We start from the raw sequence: 15,339 nt of genomic DNA, 5'->3' as shown, positions 1-15,339 counted from the left end.
TTCTATTATGAACTCATATTCTGGCCTCACTTTTCATTGGGAGATTTTAATTAATGCTTTTATTTTACTAGGGTTTATGAATTTAAATTGCTTATGTGCTCTTGATTTAACTCTGGTAGGTCATATTTATCAAGAAATTTACTCATTTCTTTTAATTCTTTTAGGTTGGTATAGAGCATAGGTTTTTAAAGTATTTATTATGATTCTCTGGATTTCCTCATATATGTTATGTTCCTATTTTCATCTCAAATTTTATCAATGTATAAGCATGGATTTTTCTCTCCATATTTTACCTAATAATAATGGTTTATCAAAAATATTAATTTTCTCAAAGAACCAAGTCTTCATTTTATTAAATCTTTGTATTATTTTTATTGTTTGTTTCAATTTTATTGATTTCAACCATTTGATTATTTTTTTGCCATCTACTCTGTTTGGTGGTAGTTCTTTTTGTTCTAGAGTTTTCAGAGTGTGCTGTTGAGTTACTAATCTGAGATCTCTCCAGTGTGTAGTGTGTGTGTGTGTGTGTGTGTGTGTGTGTGTGTGTGTGTGTGTGTAGGCACTTAGTGCCATGAACTTGCTTTTTAGAACAGACTTTATTGTGTTCCATATGTTTGGACATGTATTTTCATTTTTATTCAATTCTAAAATAATTTTAATTCTCTTCTTAATTCTCTCTTGACCTATTTTTTTCAATGAGTTGTTCAGTTTCCATTCATTTATTTACTTTCTGTTATTTCCATTGTTGTTTGTATCCAACTTTATTTTACTGTGGTCCGATAGGGATCAGGGTGTTGTGATTCTACTTTCTTATATCTGTGGAGACTTGCTTTGTGTCCAAGTATACAATCAACTTTAAAGAATGATGAGAAGTTACATTCTTCTTTTAGTTTACAGTCCAGTCGTCTCAGCATGCGGACACCAGGCAGTTGTAGTTCAATCCTGAAGAAACGACCAGGTTCACCAACTGGCCTGAGGCAAGGCTGCAGAAGCAGCAAGCTTCCTCGGGAACCTCATGAGTAGTTCTAGGGTGAGTTTCTCTCAATGGTGGTATTATCTCAAGTTCGGCTCAGCAACACTATATAAGGTGAATGAATCCATGCATGCAGTTAGCAAAGAATAGCAATGTGCAGCAACCAAAACCAAGGCTCAGTGCTCATCCCACACTGTCTGTGGGTCGTATGTATACTCCTTCATCAAGGGTCCTTTCACGTTTGCTCTATCACAACGTCCTTCCTCCCGTGTCTGCTTCAGGAAAACATTCTTTCACTTGTTTTAGCTTTAGTAAGTCATTCTTACATCTTTGTGCCCCAGCAGAACATCATTTGGCATAACTAACATTTCAAAGAACTAGAAATTTCCACTTCAAGCCAGAAACTGAAAAATGCTTAGAAGTTCATCCCCAGATTAATGATAATAAAAATGTGGTACATTTAGACAGTGGGATACTGTTCATCTGTTTAAGAAAGTGCTATCATGAAACTTGCAGGTCTACAGATGGAGCTAGGAAAAAAAAATCATCCTTAGCGAGGTAGCCCAGACCCCAAAAGACAATCAATAATGGTATGTATCATTTTTATATGTGAATGTATCATCTGATAGACATATTAAATCCATATAACCGCAGTTATTGGGTATATGGTAAAGGACTAGTTATGAGATGAGGAAGGGGAAATAGAATATATAGCTAAGAAGATACAGGGGTAGACTGGAACAGTAGCATCAATCAGGGAGGGGGAGGGAAGATAGAAGTAAAGGAGGGAATATGGGGAGAGATCATGAACAGAGATTAACTATATATATATATATATATATATATATATATATATATATGAAAGAATTCTAAACAGAGTCTAAATCGAATATTAGGAGAGATAATGCCTTAACTAGACATTTTTAGCACCATTTGAATCCTCCAGCTCCGGAAATGGGTTACATCTAATTGAGTTCTTGGCCACCCCAAAACTCCAGCTATTGCCAAGGCTCTTGGTTACTTTCTACAAATTGACATTGGAGGCCCAACTGCTGAAGATATTTCTGTATCTCATTGAACACAGAGAGGTCAAGCTGGTGCCTAACCAGAGCCTTTACCCCTATTGATTACTGTTCACGGTAATAGAAGGTACTCTGTCCACTACCAGAAGGGATAAGGAACTATCAACAGATCCACAAGCTCTGAGAGCCACAACAGTGACCTGCCTGCATGAGACACTGATGCAACTGTGGTACAAGCGTTTAGGAGGTTACCAATCACTATCTGATTGGATTTAAGGCCAGCTCCATGAGAGAGAATGCATGCCTGACACTGCTCAGGTAGACAAGAACCTCAGATTAAATGGGCAATAGACATAAGGGAAAAGCAAATACTATTGTTCTGCTAAGGGAACACAGAAATAAAATGACTCCTAAGAACATTCTGCTATATTAATAGATTAATGTATCACTTAAACATCACTTAGAGAAACTTCTCCTTTCAAGAGACATTAACTAATAGAGAAACCCACAGCTGGAAAAAGTGCAGAAAGTGAAAGACTTTGTAGCATTTAGTCATAAATTGGATGACGTCATCAAACTCTTGCTCTCAAGGCTCAGGGGGCTCTTTCTAAGAAGAGGTGGAAAGAGTGTAAGAGTCCGAGGAGGTGGTTGAAGTCCAGGAAATCATCTTCCAGACACAAGAGAACTGATGGATAAATGAACTCACAGAGTCTGCGGCAGCACACACAGGGCCTTCCAAGGTCCAAGAAAGCATGCCAAGGCCTGCGTGGGTCCCAGCACTGAGAATGGGAAGTGGACAAAATCTCACATCCCTCACAAAGAAGATATGCTCATGTGATACCTGCTTTCAAAGGAAAAGAAATCAGTTTTCTCCAATGGAGTCGATTTGGTCTAATAAACCATAAAGGTAGGCCCCAGGCATCACAAATCAAATTCAATGGTGCTTCTGTAATTACTTTTTTGTCCCATACTGCTTTGTTTGGGCTTTTATTAATTTCACTACTTTTGTGAATCTATATTTGTTCACAATTTTATGTTTATGAATTTTGTGTTTGTGTGTGCCTTGTGCTCTTTTATTTAATTGTTGGGGATTTTTTTTGTCCTTTTGTGTGTGTGTGTGTGTGTGTGTGTGTGTGTGTGTGTGTGTGTGTGTGAGAGAGAGAGAGAGAGAGAGAGAGAGAGACAGAGAGAGAGAGACAGAGAGACAGAGAGAGACAGGCGGAGTGGAGACTGACGACTGACTGAAGGCATTAAGTTGGGCAGATGGACGGGGAAGGAGGATCTTGTATGAGAGAATGGGACAGAAGAAACTTGCATCAGAATATATTGTATGAATTTTCTTTTTTCCCACTTTTTTAAAATTCATTTTACATCTGGGTTGCAGTCCCTCCCTCCTCTCCTCCTAGTTCCACCCTTACAAATTCCTTTCTTCATTAGCCTCTCTCCTCTTTCAGAAGCCCCACTTTGGTATCACCCCATCCTGAGACATCTAGTATCAGCAGGACTATGTATACCCTCTCCCTCTGAGGCCCAACCGGGCAGTCCAGTTAGGGGAAGGGGGTCCATTGGCAGGCAATGAAATCTGAGACAGTCCCTGTTCAATTGTTCACATGAAGATCAAGCATTTCTTTCCATCCATTGCTGAATGAAGCCTCTTGGGAGAAAGTTATGCTGGTTCCTGTCTGCAAGCATAGCAGAGCATCATTAGTAGCGTCAGGGGTTGGCTCTCTCTTATGGGGTGGGTCTCAAGTTGTGGCAGCCATTAGTTGGACATTCCCTCAGTCTCTGCTTCTTCTCTATGCCAGTGCATCTTGTAGGCAAGACAACTTTTGGTTGAAGGGTTTGTAGGTGGGTTGATGTCACCCTCCCTTCATCCACTGCAAGTCCCACCTGGCTACAGGAGATGGCCACTTCATACTCCATATTCCCTGCTGATAGGAATCTCAGCTAGAGTCACCCCAATAAGCTCCATGGAGCCTTCCCTGTCCCAAGAATACAGCTCGTCCCAGAGAGGCCCCTCACCGATTTTCATTCTCACTCTCAGCTCTCTCTTGCCTCCCGTCTCCCCATATCTGGTACCCATCCCTGTACCCTTCCTCACCCACTCTCCTCTGTCTACCTCTGAGCAGTATTTTCTTCCCCTTCTGAGTGATATTCATGAATCCTCCCTTGGGCCTTCCTTATTACGCAGTTCTTTGGGTCTGTAGCTTGTAGCACGGTTATCTTGCACTTAGTAAGTGAGAACATATTCATATATATCTTTCTGGGTCTAGGTTGCCTCACTCAGGATGATAGTCTCTGGTTCCATCATTTGCCTGAAAATTTCATGATGGCTTTGCTTTTAACAGCTGAATAGCATTCCATTGTTTATTCCATTCCACGTTTTCTTTATGCATTTTTCAGTTGAGGGACATTTAGTTTGTTTCCTAGATATTACATATTATGCATATTGCAAATAAAACTGCTGTGAACATAGTTGTACACGTGTTCCTGATGTATAATGGCTCATCTTTTTGGTGTATGCCCAGGAATGGTATGGTTGGGTGATACAAGTATTCTCACATTTCTGAGAAACAGCAAAATTGATTTCCAAAGTGGTTGTACAAGCTTCCACTCCCATCAGCAATCGAGGAGTGTTCCCCCCTGCTCTACATCCTTAACAGCACGTACTGTCACTTGAGTTTTCAATCCTAGCCATTCTGATGGATGTTAGGTGAAATCTCAGAGTCATTTTGATTTGCATTGCCCTCATGAATAAGGATGTTAAACATTTCTTTACATGCATCTCAACTTGCAGTGGATGGAGGGAGGTGGCATGAACCCACTCACAAAACCTTCAATCCAAAATTTGTCCTGCCTACCAGATACGCAGGCACAGAGGTGAAGCAGAGACTGAGGGAATGTCCCACTAATGGCTGCCCCAACTTGAGGCCATTCAAGATTCGTCTGTACCCCATTATTAATTGGGTTGTTTGATTTGTTGATGTCTAATTTCTTGAGTTTTTTATATATTTGGATATTAGACTTTTGTTAGATTTGGGTTGGGGAAGATCTTGTCCCATTCTCTATGTTGCCACTTTGTTTTACTGATGATGTCCTTAGCCTTGAAAAAGCTGTCCGGTTTCATGAGGTACCATTTGTGTTAGTCTTAAGTGCCTGTGCTATTGTTCGTCTGTTCAGGAATTTTTCTCCTGTGCCAATATGTTCAAGGCAGTTTCTTCCTTTCTCTTCTATTAGGCTTAGTGGATCTGGTTTTATGTTGAAGTCTTTGACCCATTTGAACTTGAGTTTTGTGCAGTGGGATAGACATGAGTCCACTTGCATTTTTCAACTTGCAGGGATCCAGTCAGTTCCACACCATTTGTTGCAGATGTTTCATTTTTCCATTGTATGGTTTTGGCTTCTTAATAAAAAAAAATCAAGTATGTGAACATGTATAGGTTCATTTCTGGGTCTTCAATTCTATTGCATTGATCAACCTGTCTGTTTTTATCCCAAAATTACAGAGTTTTTATTATTACTGCTCTTCGGTAGGGCTTGAAATCATGATGGTGCTACCTCCAGAAGTTCTTTTATTGTACATGATTGCTTTAGCTATCCTGGCTTTTTTCTTTTTCTTTTTCTTTTTTTTTTCTGCGTATCATGGGTCACTTTTATTAAAAGCATCATTACTACAGTTGGCAGAAATGTACATTTTATCTTACATGATAGCAGTTTTCAGAGAGAGAGAAAAATAAAAGGACATCACAACAAAGAAAAACATTTACAAAGTCCTGTCTGTAAACTTCAAGGCTAGTTTAGAGCTGAGGTAATGCTGTTTTAGCTTTGTGGCTAAAGTAACAAAGTCCTTTAATTTAAAAAAAAAAAAAAAGGTACCTGATTCTCACTTCTCTCAGTCTTCTATTTACTCTTCTCTTTATTTTTGTTTATACCAGTGCATCACAAGACCACAAGCCAATGGAACTGCAGTTGTCTGGCGAGAACCCTCCCAGAAGGTTAGTTTTCCAAAGGGACCCTTCACATTCAACAGCTGCCTTATTATTGCTGCGCCTCGGGGCGGGAGGCGTTCACACTAACGTGGAGATTGTCAGAGTGTGTGGATGTGTGTATGCGAAAAAGGTGGGAACCCCCATAAAGTCAGGAAAGGGAGGCGAACGAGCAAGGTTATGATATGTACGGTGAATTTCATCTTGACCTTCACAGCAAAAAAGAAATTAAAATTAAAAAATTAAATATATAACTTCATACTTCCTCTGAGCAGCACTTCCTTCCGCTCGTGCCGCTCGGTTACAAATTGTTTTTTATTATAATACCAGTGGTACCCAAAGGAGAAAAGAGCAGAGCATTATGTAAGTTTCCTTAAAGAGACATGATCACCTCTCAAATTTCATCCTTCCTAGGCATAATAAATAATGCACTGCAGAATACTTAATGACCAAGATACCTCCGGACGCACCTGCATAACATGACTTGGACTTTTTTCCTTTCTTTTTTTTTTCCTTTTTTTTTTCCTTTTTGCTACACTATGTTACAGAACAGCTTATAAAACTAGGTATGAACATTAACTGTGAGTGTAAACAGTAGGACTACCACCTGTCAACAGTTTTCAACACTTTCAGTGGAACTGCTGCTGCTATTCGTCATTTCCGTTGTTTTCTATCTCGTCCCCGCCTTCGAGGGAGTCCAGCTCTTCACCCTGTGCAACCTCGTCTTCCAAGATGGAGGACTCTATAGTCTTGTCCAGGTTCTCCTCGGCGTCGCTGCCTTCCAGGGTCTCTCCGTCTTTACAGGGGCCTCCCTCGGCCTTGTCAGCCTTGATAAAGTTCAGAGTTGTTCTTTCAATTCTGTGAAGAATTATGTTGGGATTTTGATGAGAATTGCATTGAATCTGTAGATTCCTTTTGGTCAGATGGCCATTTTTACTAAGTCAATCCACCTGATCCATACAAAAACTTGGAAGATTTTTCCATCTTCTGAAACCTTTACTTTCTTTTTTCGAAGGCATGAAGTTCTTGTCATATGGATCTCTTGCTAGCTTGGTTAGAATTATACCAATATCTTGTATTTTTAATTGTATGACAACAGCAAGGGTATAAAATTGCTTAATTTAATTTTCCACTAATTAAAAACAAACTACAAGTCATTAAATGAAAGACATTGTCAGTTTCCAATTTGATAAATTGTTCCATGTATTTATTTTTGTATAGTATATTATATATGTGTGTCTCTACAGTATATATATATTTTTTTCCTCTGTGTATATGCACACCTGAAGCTCACTTATTGGCTATGCTTATTTGTCAATAACTGCATATATTTCAATCCCAGAACTGGTTACAACTGTATTTTCTATACTCAATTAAAACAACAGCAGCAGCAGGAACAAAAACAACCAAACAGCAATAATAATAATAATATTAATAATAATAATAATAATAACAGTACACATTGGAGATTCAAACTCAGATCTGCATGCTTGACTATCAAGCACTTTTCCCCCTGAATTAGCTTTCCAGCTCCAAGTCTTCTTGCTTTTGATTCTGTCCTTTCCTTTGGCAGCAATAGAAATCTTTTACTTTCTCCTATTTCAGCTGTCTACCACACTTAACAAAACACGAGCTTGATGCTGAAATCCTCTGCTCTCTAAAACATACGCTAGTGAGTGGAAATTTTACTCAACAACCCAATCCCTTTAACTCTAATTAAGCCTATTTCAAGCTTCTGCCTAAATTTGGAACTGACAGCTTAATTAGTTGTCCAAGTAGAGGCATGTGGAGCTTTCTCTCCTTGTCTATAATCTTTCTAATATCAGCAGGGAAGAAGAGTATGCAAATTATAAAGTACACTTTATATAATAAACATTTCCTATGATATGTTCAGTTATTATAGACCCAGAGACTATATTGTAGTCATTCATAACGCATTCTCAGACATCTTTTTCTTGGTGGCTGATGCTACTGATATTTCACTCTAAATCCCATTCAAGATAGTATCTCTTTTCATGCTATCTGCTATACCCAAATAATTTAATTCCAAAGACTTTGTCTTGATCCTGATTAATTTATGGTCAACCTGTCCAAGCCATAGTAAATTTTCTGGAGATGGAACCTGAGTGACAAACAAAGCTTTATTATTATTTGCCTATCATCTTTTGGAGAGAAATTACTGGGGAGTTACTTGCTTCTTTTGTGTGTCGGTTCTATGTCTATTACCCATGTGACCTTTGCCCAGCAGGTCAATAGGTCTACTTGGACCCCAGGAGCACAAGTCTCTAAGAATGGATGAGAGGATAATGTGGAGTAATCTTCAGAACTTCTAGTTTTTACAATGTGTAAAATGATCACAGAGCTTTTTGCTTCCCCTCTAGATTATAGTTAGGTATGGAGGTATAGCGAAATGCCCCCACTGAAAAGGACCATACCCCCTTTGCTGCTGCTGCTGCTGCTGCTGCTGCTGCTGCTGCTGCTGCTGCTGCTGCTGCTGCTGCTGCTGCTGCTGAGAGACAGGTACATAAATGTATCAGTGTCACTGGAACATTTGTTCTTTCTTCAGGAAAAGCTCAACTCTGCTCATTTGCATGGTCTATGTCCTCCATTGTTTGGTATCCTTTTTTTTTTCACTTCTTATAGCAAAAGAAGTTAGAAACCAGATCCAAACATGGGACCAGTGAGAGACATGAATAGATGAAGGTAACAGAAAGGATCATATGGGAAGACGAGATCCTGGCGATGGAAGCTTCCATTTCATTTAGAGTGAAGATTCAGGAAATGCAAACAATTCCTAATGACTCATTATGCTCCTAGATCAGTCAACCCATCTCTCAACCCCCATCTGAGAAGCCTCCATTTGCAGTATTGATTAACATAGAGACCCACAAACAGCTAAGGTACACAGAATGAGACTACAGTATGCTCAGCCCAAAGGGAGCATAGATACTGCGTCTCTTTCCTAATGCTCAGATATCATTTGGTAAGAGGGACCATTAAGTGTAAGAGCAAGAGGCAGTGGATGACAGCAGAGAATCCCCTGGACACAGGAGAGCAGCAGAACTCACAAGGATCACTTCAGCACAAAACTCATGCATGGTCAACTCAGAGAAACAAATCCTAGAAAGGGAAGCTGGCACACAATCCCATCCCTCGCCTCGGGTGAATTGCAATTATTAGTTGCCTTGGAGGTGAGACTGTTTTCTCTAAGGGTGTATCCGCTGATACACTGCTCACGTGCCAGAAGATGAGCACATATCCAAGAATATTTTGTGTTGATAATTGGTCCTAAAGGATTAAGAAAAAGCACATAAACAATGTTTGTTGTGTTGGTAGGGAAGGGATATGGATCTTGGGAAAGTTGGGAAAGGATAGGCACATGATAAAAACATTTATAAGACATGATCAAAGCACCAACAAAAGCAACAAAAGAAAGTATTTTAGCTAAAAGAAAGTAATCTAAGAGGATTTTTTTTTTGCTTGGGTAATATAACAACTGAAACTGAGAAAACCCCAGTGGTATAGGATCTGGTTCATACAGCAACAGTCATGACTGGGAGGACCAATGTTTCCCTCCTGTTTTTGTTTTACTCTAACATACCTCTCTGTTTATTATGTCCCATGCATGAGAAATTGAAAGTGCAAGTAGCTGAATTTTACACCCTTACTTGACTCACATTTCCTTTTAGGGAGAAAAGAGCATTACAGAAGAAGAGAGGCATTGGGCATCGGCTTAGGTGAGTGGATACAGGAACTGATGGTGTTGTCTCTTCCTCTTATTCTGTTTGGACTGCAGAGAAGTGGCCCCTGTCAGGGCTGAGGTCTTTATATTTGTTTTGTGTTGCTCCCGGTCAATTAAAAAGAAATTGATCCAATATGCCAATTCTCCTTGGCTTTGCTTCAGCCTCTCAAAGCTATTAACATTTATCTTTTCCCAAATGAGTGTGAGCAGGGTTGGTTTTAATACCATTTTAAGGTTAGAAAAGTTAACTCTCCATTCTCTTTCTCCTCCCTACTCCTTCTTTATTTCTAGTTTTACTTTGTGCCATATCCATGTGGGAGAGAAAAAAAAAGTTTAATGAATTATAAGCATATAAACTTTGTGCATTCAATTAATAGCTAAGAAATTTTTAATGAGCATCAATTATGTCCAAGAAACTCATCATTTGCCCAACAAATTCATATTTATGTCATAGGCTCATACTTTCTATCTGCACCATGTAGTATTTCCACGTTGTCTTAAATATAGAAGATGGGGGAGGAGTAGTAAAATTATTTGGTCAGTTAAGTGTTTGCCACACAAGCATAGGATATAAGCTTGGATCACCAGTACCCACATGAAAAAGAAACAAAACAAAACAGACAAAATATGACAAAGCAGTGAGTCCGAAATCCCAGGGCTAGGTAGGAAGAGGCACAACAGCCTGCAGCCTTCTCGCTAGCCAGTTCAGCGGAATCCTGAAGATCTGGTTTTGAGCTCCACAGTCTCAAAACATAAGATAAGGAACAGCTAGAAGAAAACAGCTAATATCCTCCTCTAGTTTCCATACATGTACATACACAGACACAGAGGCTTAGAAACATACACACAGGGACATATATACACTCCCTTACATACCCACAAATAGACTGCATACACAGATACACACAGAAAATAACATCTTTAAATTTATTTTTCATCTCCTTTAACTGCTGAAATTTACATCAGAAACAGAGTTTAGGGTATATAGCTCTCGTTGTGATAGCAAAATTATCTCAATGGCTGTTGACCTTTTATCTTCCACATCGACTCTGTCTTGGGATAGTCTGGAGATGCAATGGGAGGCATGTACTGCGGAGCTCCATGACAGGAGGGCAGGAAATCTCTGCTGTGGAATGCTGGCATAGCCTCATGGCTCAGTTCATTATTTTTTCCTGAACTGATGCTGGTGTAAGAAATATCCCACTTTACCACAAGCAGTAACAAATACCACAAATGTACAGACCACATCTTCTGCTCGTGTCAATAAATGGCTCTATTTAGTTTATGTTCTGCTCTTTCTTTCTTTCTTTCTTTCTTTCTTTCTTTCTTTCTTTCTTCCTTCCTTCCTTCCTTCCTTCCTTCCTTTCTCTCTCTCTCTCTCTCTCTCTCTCTCTCTCTCTCTCTCATTCATTCTTCTTCTCTTCCTACCTTTCTTCACTAATTTTTCTCTTTTTCTATTTTTGGGACAGGATCTCACTGTTAAGCTCTGGCTGGGCTGGTATTTTCTATGTGGGCCAGGTTGGTCTCACACTCACAGACATCTCCCTGTTTCTGCTTGCAAGTGCCTTGATTAAATGTTTGTAACACCATGCCTAGTATCTTACGTATTAAAAAAAATACAGACATCTAGAAAGTAAATAAAAATTTTACATAGTTTTATCATTTAGATAAATTGTTTATATACAGCTTTAACTTTTTTGGAGAGTTTATTCTTCCTTCCAAAACAGTTTAGCATAAACCGTAAAATATTGTAATATGTGCTGCCAGCAGCTGCCTCATATCTCATAGTTACTAAGTTTCTTGTCTGCATCACTTTTCTCAAGCCTGATTTAATTTTGCGTTTTGTGCCTCATAGATATAAGAGGTGGACATGCATGCACAGGTGCATGCATGTGTGAATGCATGCCTGTGTGTGTGTGTGCATGTACTCTGAATGGTATTGCATAGCTATGGGATATACAAATATATGTACGTACTAAAAGCATATAGTCTAGGTATAGAAGGATATGACATCTACAATTATGTGGACACCTCTATAATTTTCCTACGATGATGTTGTACCTAAAGAAACATTTCTCAGAACACATTTCCATCAGTCAGCAACACATACTTATTTACAGGCAGAGAGAATAGGTAGAATCCATGAACACATATTCTACAATATAAAAGCATGCCAGGAAAGCTAAGATTATCCCTTCACAAGGGGTAAAAAGAGATACAACTTTGATGAAAACAAATGGGAAGAATTGTAAAGGAAATTCTTGAATATGTATTTCTTTCACACTTTACCTTCTTCTCTCAACTATGACCTGGGTTGGGGTGGGTGGGTGGGGGCCACATCCTGAGTGTAACTCCAGTAATGAAAGGACTGGTTGGCACTACTATCTGGCAGGACTTAAAATATCTCTCAGGATCTCCACAAGAAGCTTTCCCCATATTCTCCACCATGGCTGGATGAGTACTGATGGGGTGGGAACTATGTCTGCCTCAGAGAATTCCCAGGATGCTGCAAAAACATCAGAGGTGGAGCCCAAGATGACCCACAGAAGGGGATGCCCAGGGGTCGGTGGGAGAGCACCCTCTCAGAGGCTAACTAGAGAGGATATGGGGTATGGGGTGAAGAACTCTGGCAGGAGAACTGGGAGGGAAGGTAATATTTGAAATGTAAATACATAAAATAATTAATTAAAAAGCCATAAGTGAAGCAGACTATATTCACATGTATCCATATAGAGATACGGGTCTCTTTTCCCAAAATAATAGGCAGAACTGACCTAGAATTAGACTTTTTCCTGTCCTAATTAAGAGGTATGATTTAAGGACACCTATTCTTTGAAAAGACTATCAATAAAGGCAAATTTTAATGTTACAAAATATTTAATGAGTGTTGCAATCATATGAGGCAACGACAAATATACCAGACAAAGCAGAGTTAGTGGAACAGAAAGAAAAGAAAATTCAAACAGCATAATATATACCCTTAGGGAAATCTGTTGCAAACTTGGAAAATAGACAGATGTTTATAAAGAAAAAGCAGCTGGAGATATCATCTGTAAAAAAAATGTAATCATTAAAATGAAGAATTCAATGCGAAAATTAAATATCAAAATAGGTAAAAAATCTAATGGACTACAGGATCATGTTGAGAAGATTTTTTTAAATTAAGGGTATAGCAAATATTGTCAGGGATCATTTGTAGCAACTTAAGAGGAGAAGTGAACTTAGAATGGAAACATCCATGTGAAGGAATCATAGAAGGAAATGTTGAAAACGCAATATGGAAAGATAAAGGAAAAATGACTCCATTCAAGAGCCATACCCATGCATAGATTGAGAATAGTTTGGGGTGCAAAATAGTTATATGAACAAATGACTAAAAGCATACAGATAGCTCTGCATGGTGGCACATGCCATTTATCCCAGCACTCAAGAGTCATAGGGAGGTGGATCTCTATGAATTTGAGACAAGGCTGGTCTACAAAGTGAGTTCAGAGGACAGCCAGGGCTACCTTGTCTTAAAAGAACAAAACAAACCAACTAAACAACCAACCAACCAAACAACAAAACAAGAAAATAACCAAACAATCAATCAAATCAAACAAACAAACAAACAAAAACTTCAATAGTATGGGGATTGGCGAAATGGCTCAGAAGCATGGGAATTGTATGCACATGGTGCACAGACATATGCAGGAAAAATACCCACACACATGAAAAAATAATAATGCAAAATAAAAAGAATATAGAGAAACAACATATGTAGATCTGGCAGGTCAAAATTTAAACATGAAGATGAATTTTCAGAGAGTAAAGACCAACCACTAAGTCATAAGAACAAAAAAATAAATAAATGTAGTACTAAAGATTATAATTTGTTTGATCAAGCAAATTAAAAGAAAGTATAAATCAGAATAATTAGCAACTTCCTACCACACTAAAACTGATGAAATAAACTACAGTAAAAACCAAAAGAAAGAAAAGTTAGCCAATCACTGATCAATGTATTTCTCATTGGGAGTGCTGGGCATAACAGGACTCAAAACAGTGGTAAGAAAAAAAATTGCTATAAGTGAATTATATTTTTCAATGAAATACAATAAAACATGAGTTTAAACATGCAACGGGAAATAAAGGATGAAAGAAAGGCATTAAAAGGAAGAGAGAAGAAAGATTACTTCAATCCATTAGCATCATCCTTAGAAATGTGAAAAAATTACAAGTTGTGGACAAGTGTTGGTTTATTCCCTGTATAATAAATGGACTAAAGACACAGATTTAAAAATTTTTTAAAAATAGATAAAATCTTGAAATCCAGCTTTTAATTTTTAACTTAGTATTAAAGCTAAACAAAGTCTGTAAATAATGCCATGGCAAAGAACTGGTAAGAAAATATGAAGTATATTAAAGCTAGGAGACACATTTACATGACAAAAACATGCAATACTCGTATTCATGCATGCAGACCAGATCTTAATCCATCAAATTGGCCATGGGAGAGGTGCTCTTACCACTATTCTTAAAGACACTATAATGTAGTAAGACAAAGACTAGAAAATCTCATTTTAAAATGGTACCCTCAAAGAGGTACCACATGGGTCTGGTGGAACATGCCCTTAATCACAGTATTAACAAGAGGCAGGCAGATCTCTGAGTTTGATACTAACCTTCTATAGAACAAGTTCCAGGATGGCTAGGGCTACACAGAAAAAAACCAAGTTTGGTGAAACAAACAAACAAATAGGTGTAGTGGAACTTTTAAGACTCTTAATGAAGTTCTTTTCCAAAGAGTGCAGTGCGAAAGGGGAAACTATGTGTTTTACATGGAGAAAAGCATCCCACACGTACACTGTCTGGAAATACAGAGCTGCACCCCTGTGGATGACTTACCCCAAATGTACATTGCCAGTCTAATGGCAGAAGCACCAGATAATCCATGAAGAACATTCTACAAAATGCCTGGTCAGGACCTCTCAGGCCATCAGTAATGAAAAATAATGAACATTTGCAAAACAGTATCATCCAAAAGGAGTCCAAGGGAACACTGTGTCTAGATGAAAATTTCTCCCTGAATGTGGAATAGAACAAAATAATGCTAAAAATCATAAATCTGACTAATACGTACATCCAGTTAATAACAATGTATCAATATAATTATGTGTCCATTAACTATAAAAATGTTCCCGGGCAATGTTGACTATAAATAATAGGTTGTGCATTGGGGAGTATACTGGAACAAAATATTTGATTAAATCTAAAACTGCTTCTGAATATTTTCAAAAAATATTTTTTAAAATGCAAATCAATAAAAACATACTCCTAAATGTAAGAAATAAGAAACCTCTAATTTTGTGGGGAGGGATAAACTAGCAGAAAGCCTTATAATCGTTGGTTTACAAAGCTTTCTCAATACAAACACAACAGTGACAGAGGAAAAGATCAAACCAAAATAATAAAGCCTGCAACAGCCCACTTAGTAATGAAGTAAAATCATCCACAGAATTGGAGGACGTACTGGGCAATGGTAAGTCTGAAGGGGATTATGCAGTGAATATAAACAACTCTGGAGACTCAAAAATAAATCTCTCCGTTCATTAAAAATGTACTGAGGTTCTGATA

The sequence above is a fragment of the Rattus norvegicus genome, chromosome 18 (genome assembly GCF_036323735.1).
Source record: "Rattus norvegicus strain BN/NHsdMcwi chromosome 18, GRCr8, whole genome shotgun sequence".
NCBI lineage: Eukaryota > Metazoa > Chordata > Mammalia > Rodentia > Muridae > Rattus > Rattus norvegicus.
This window is presented reverse-complemented; position numbering follows the sequence as displayed.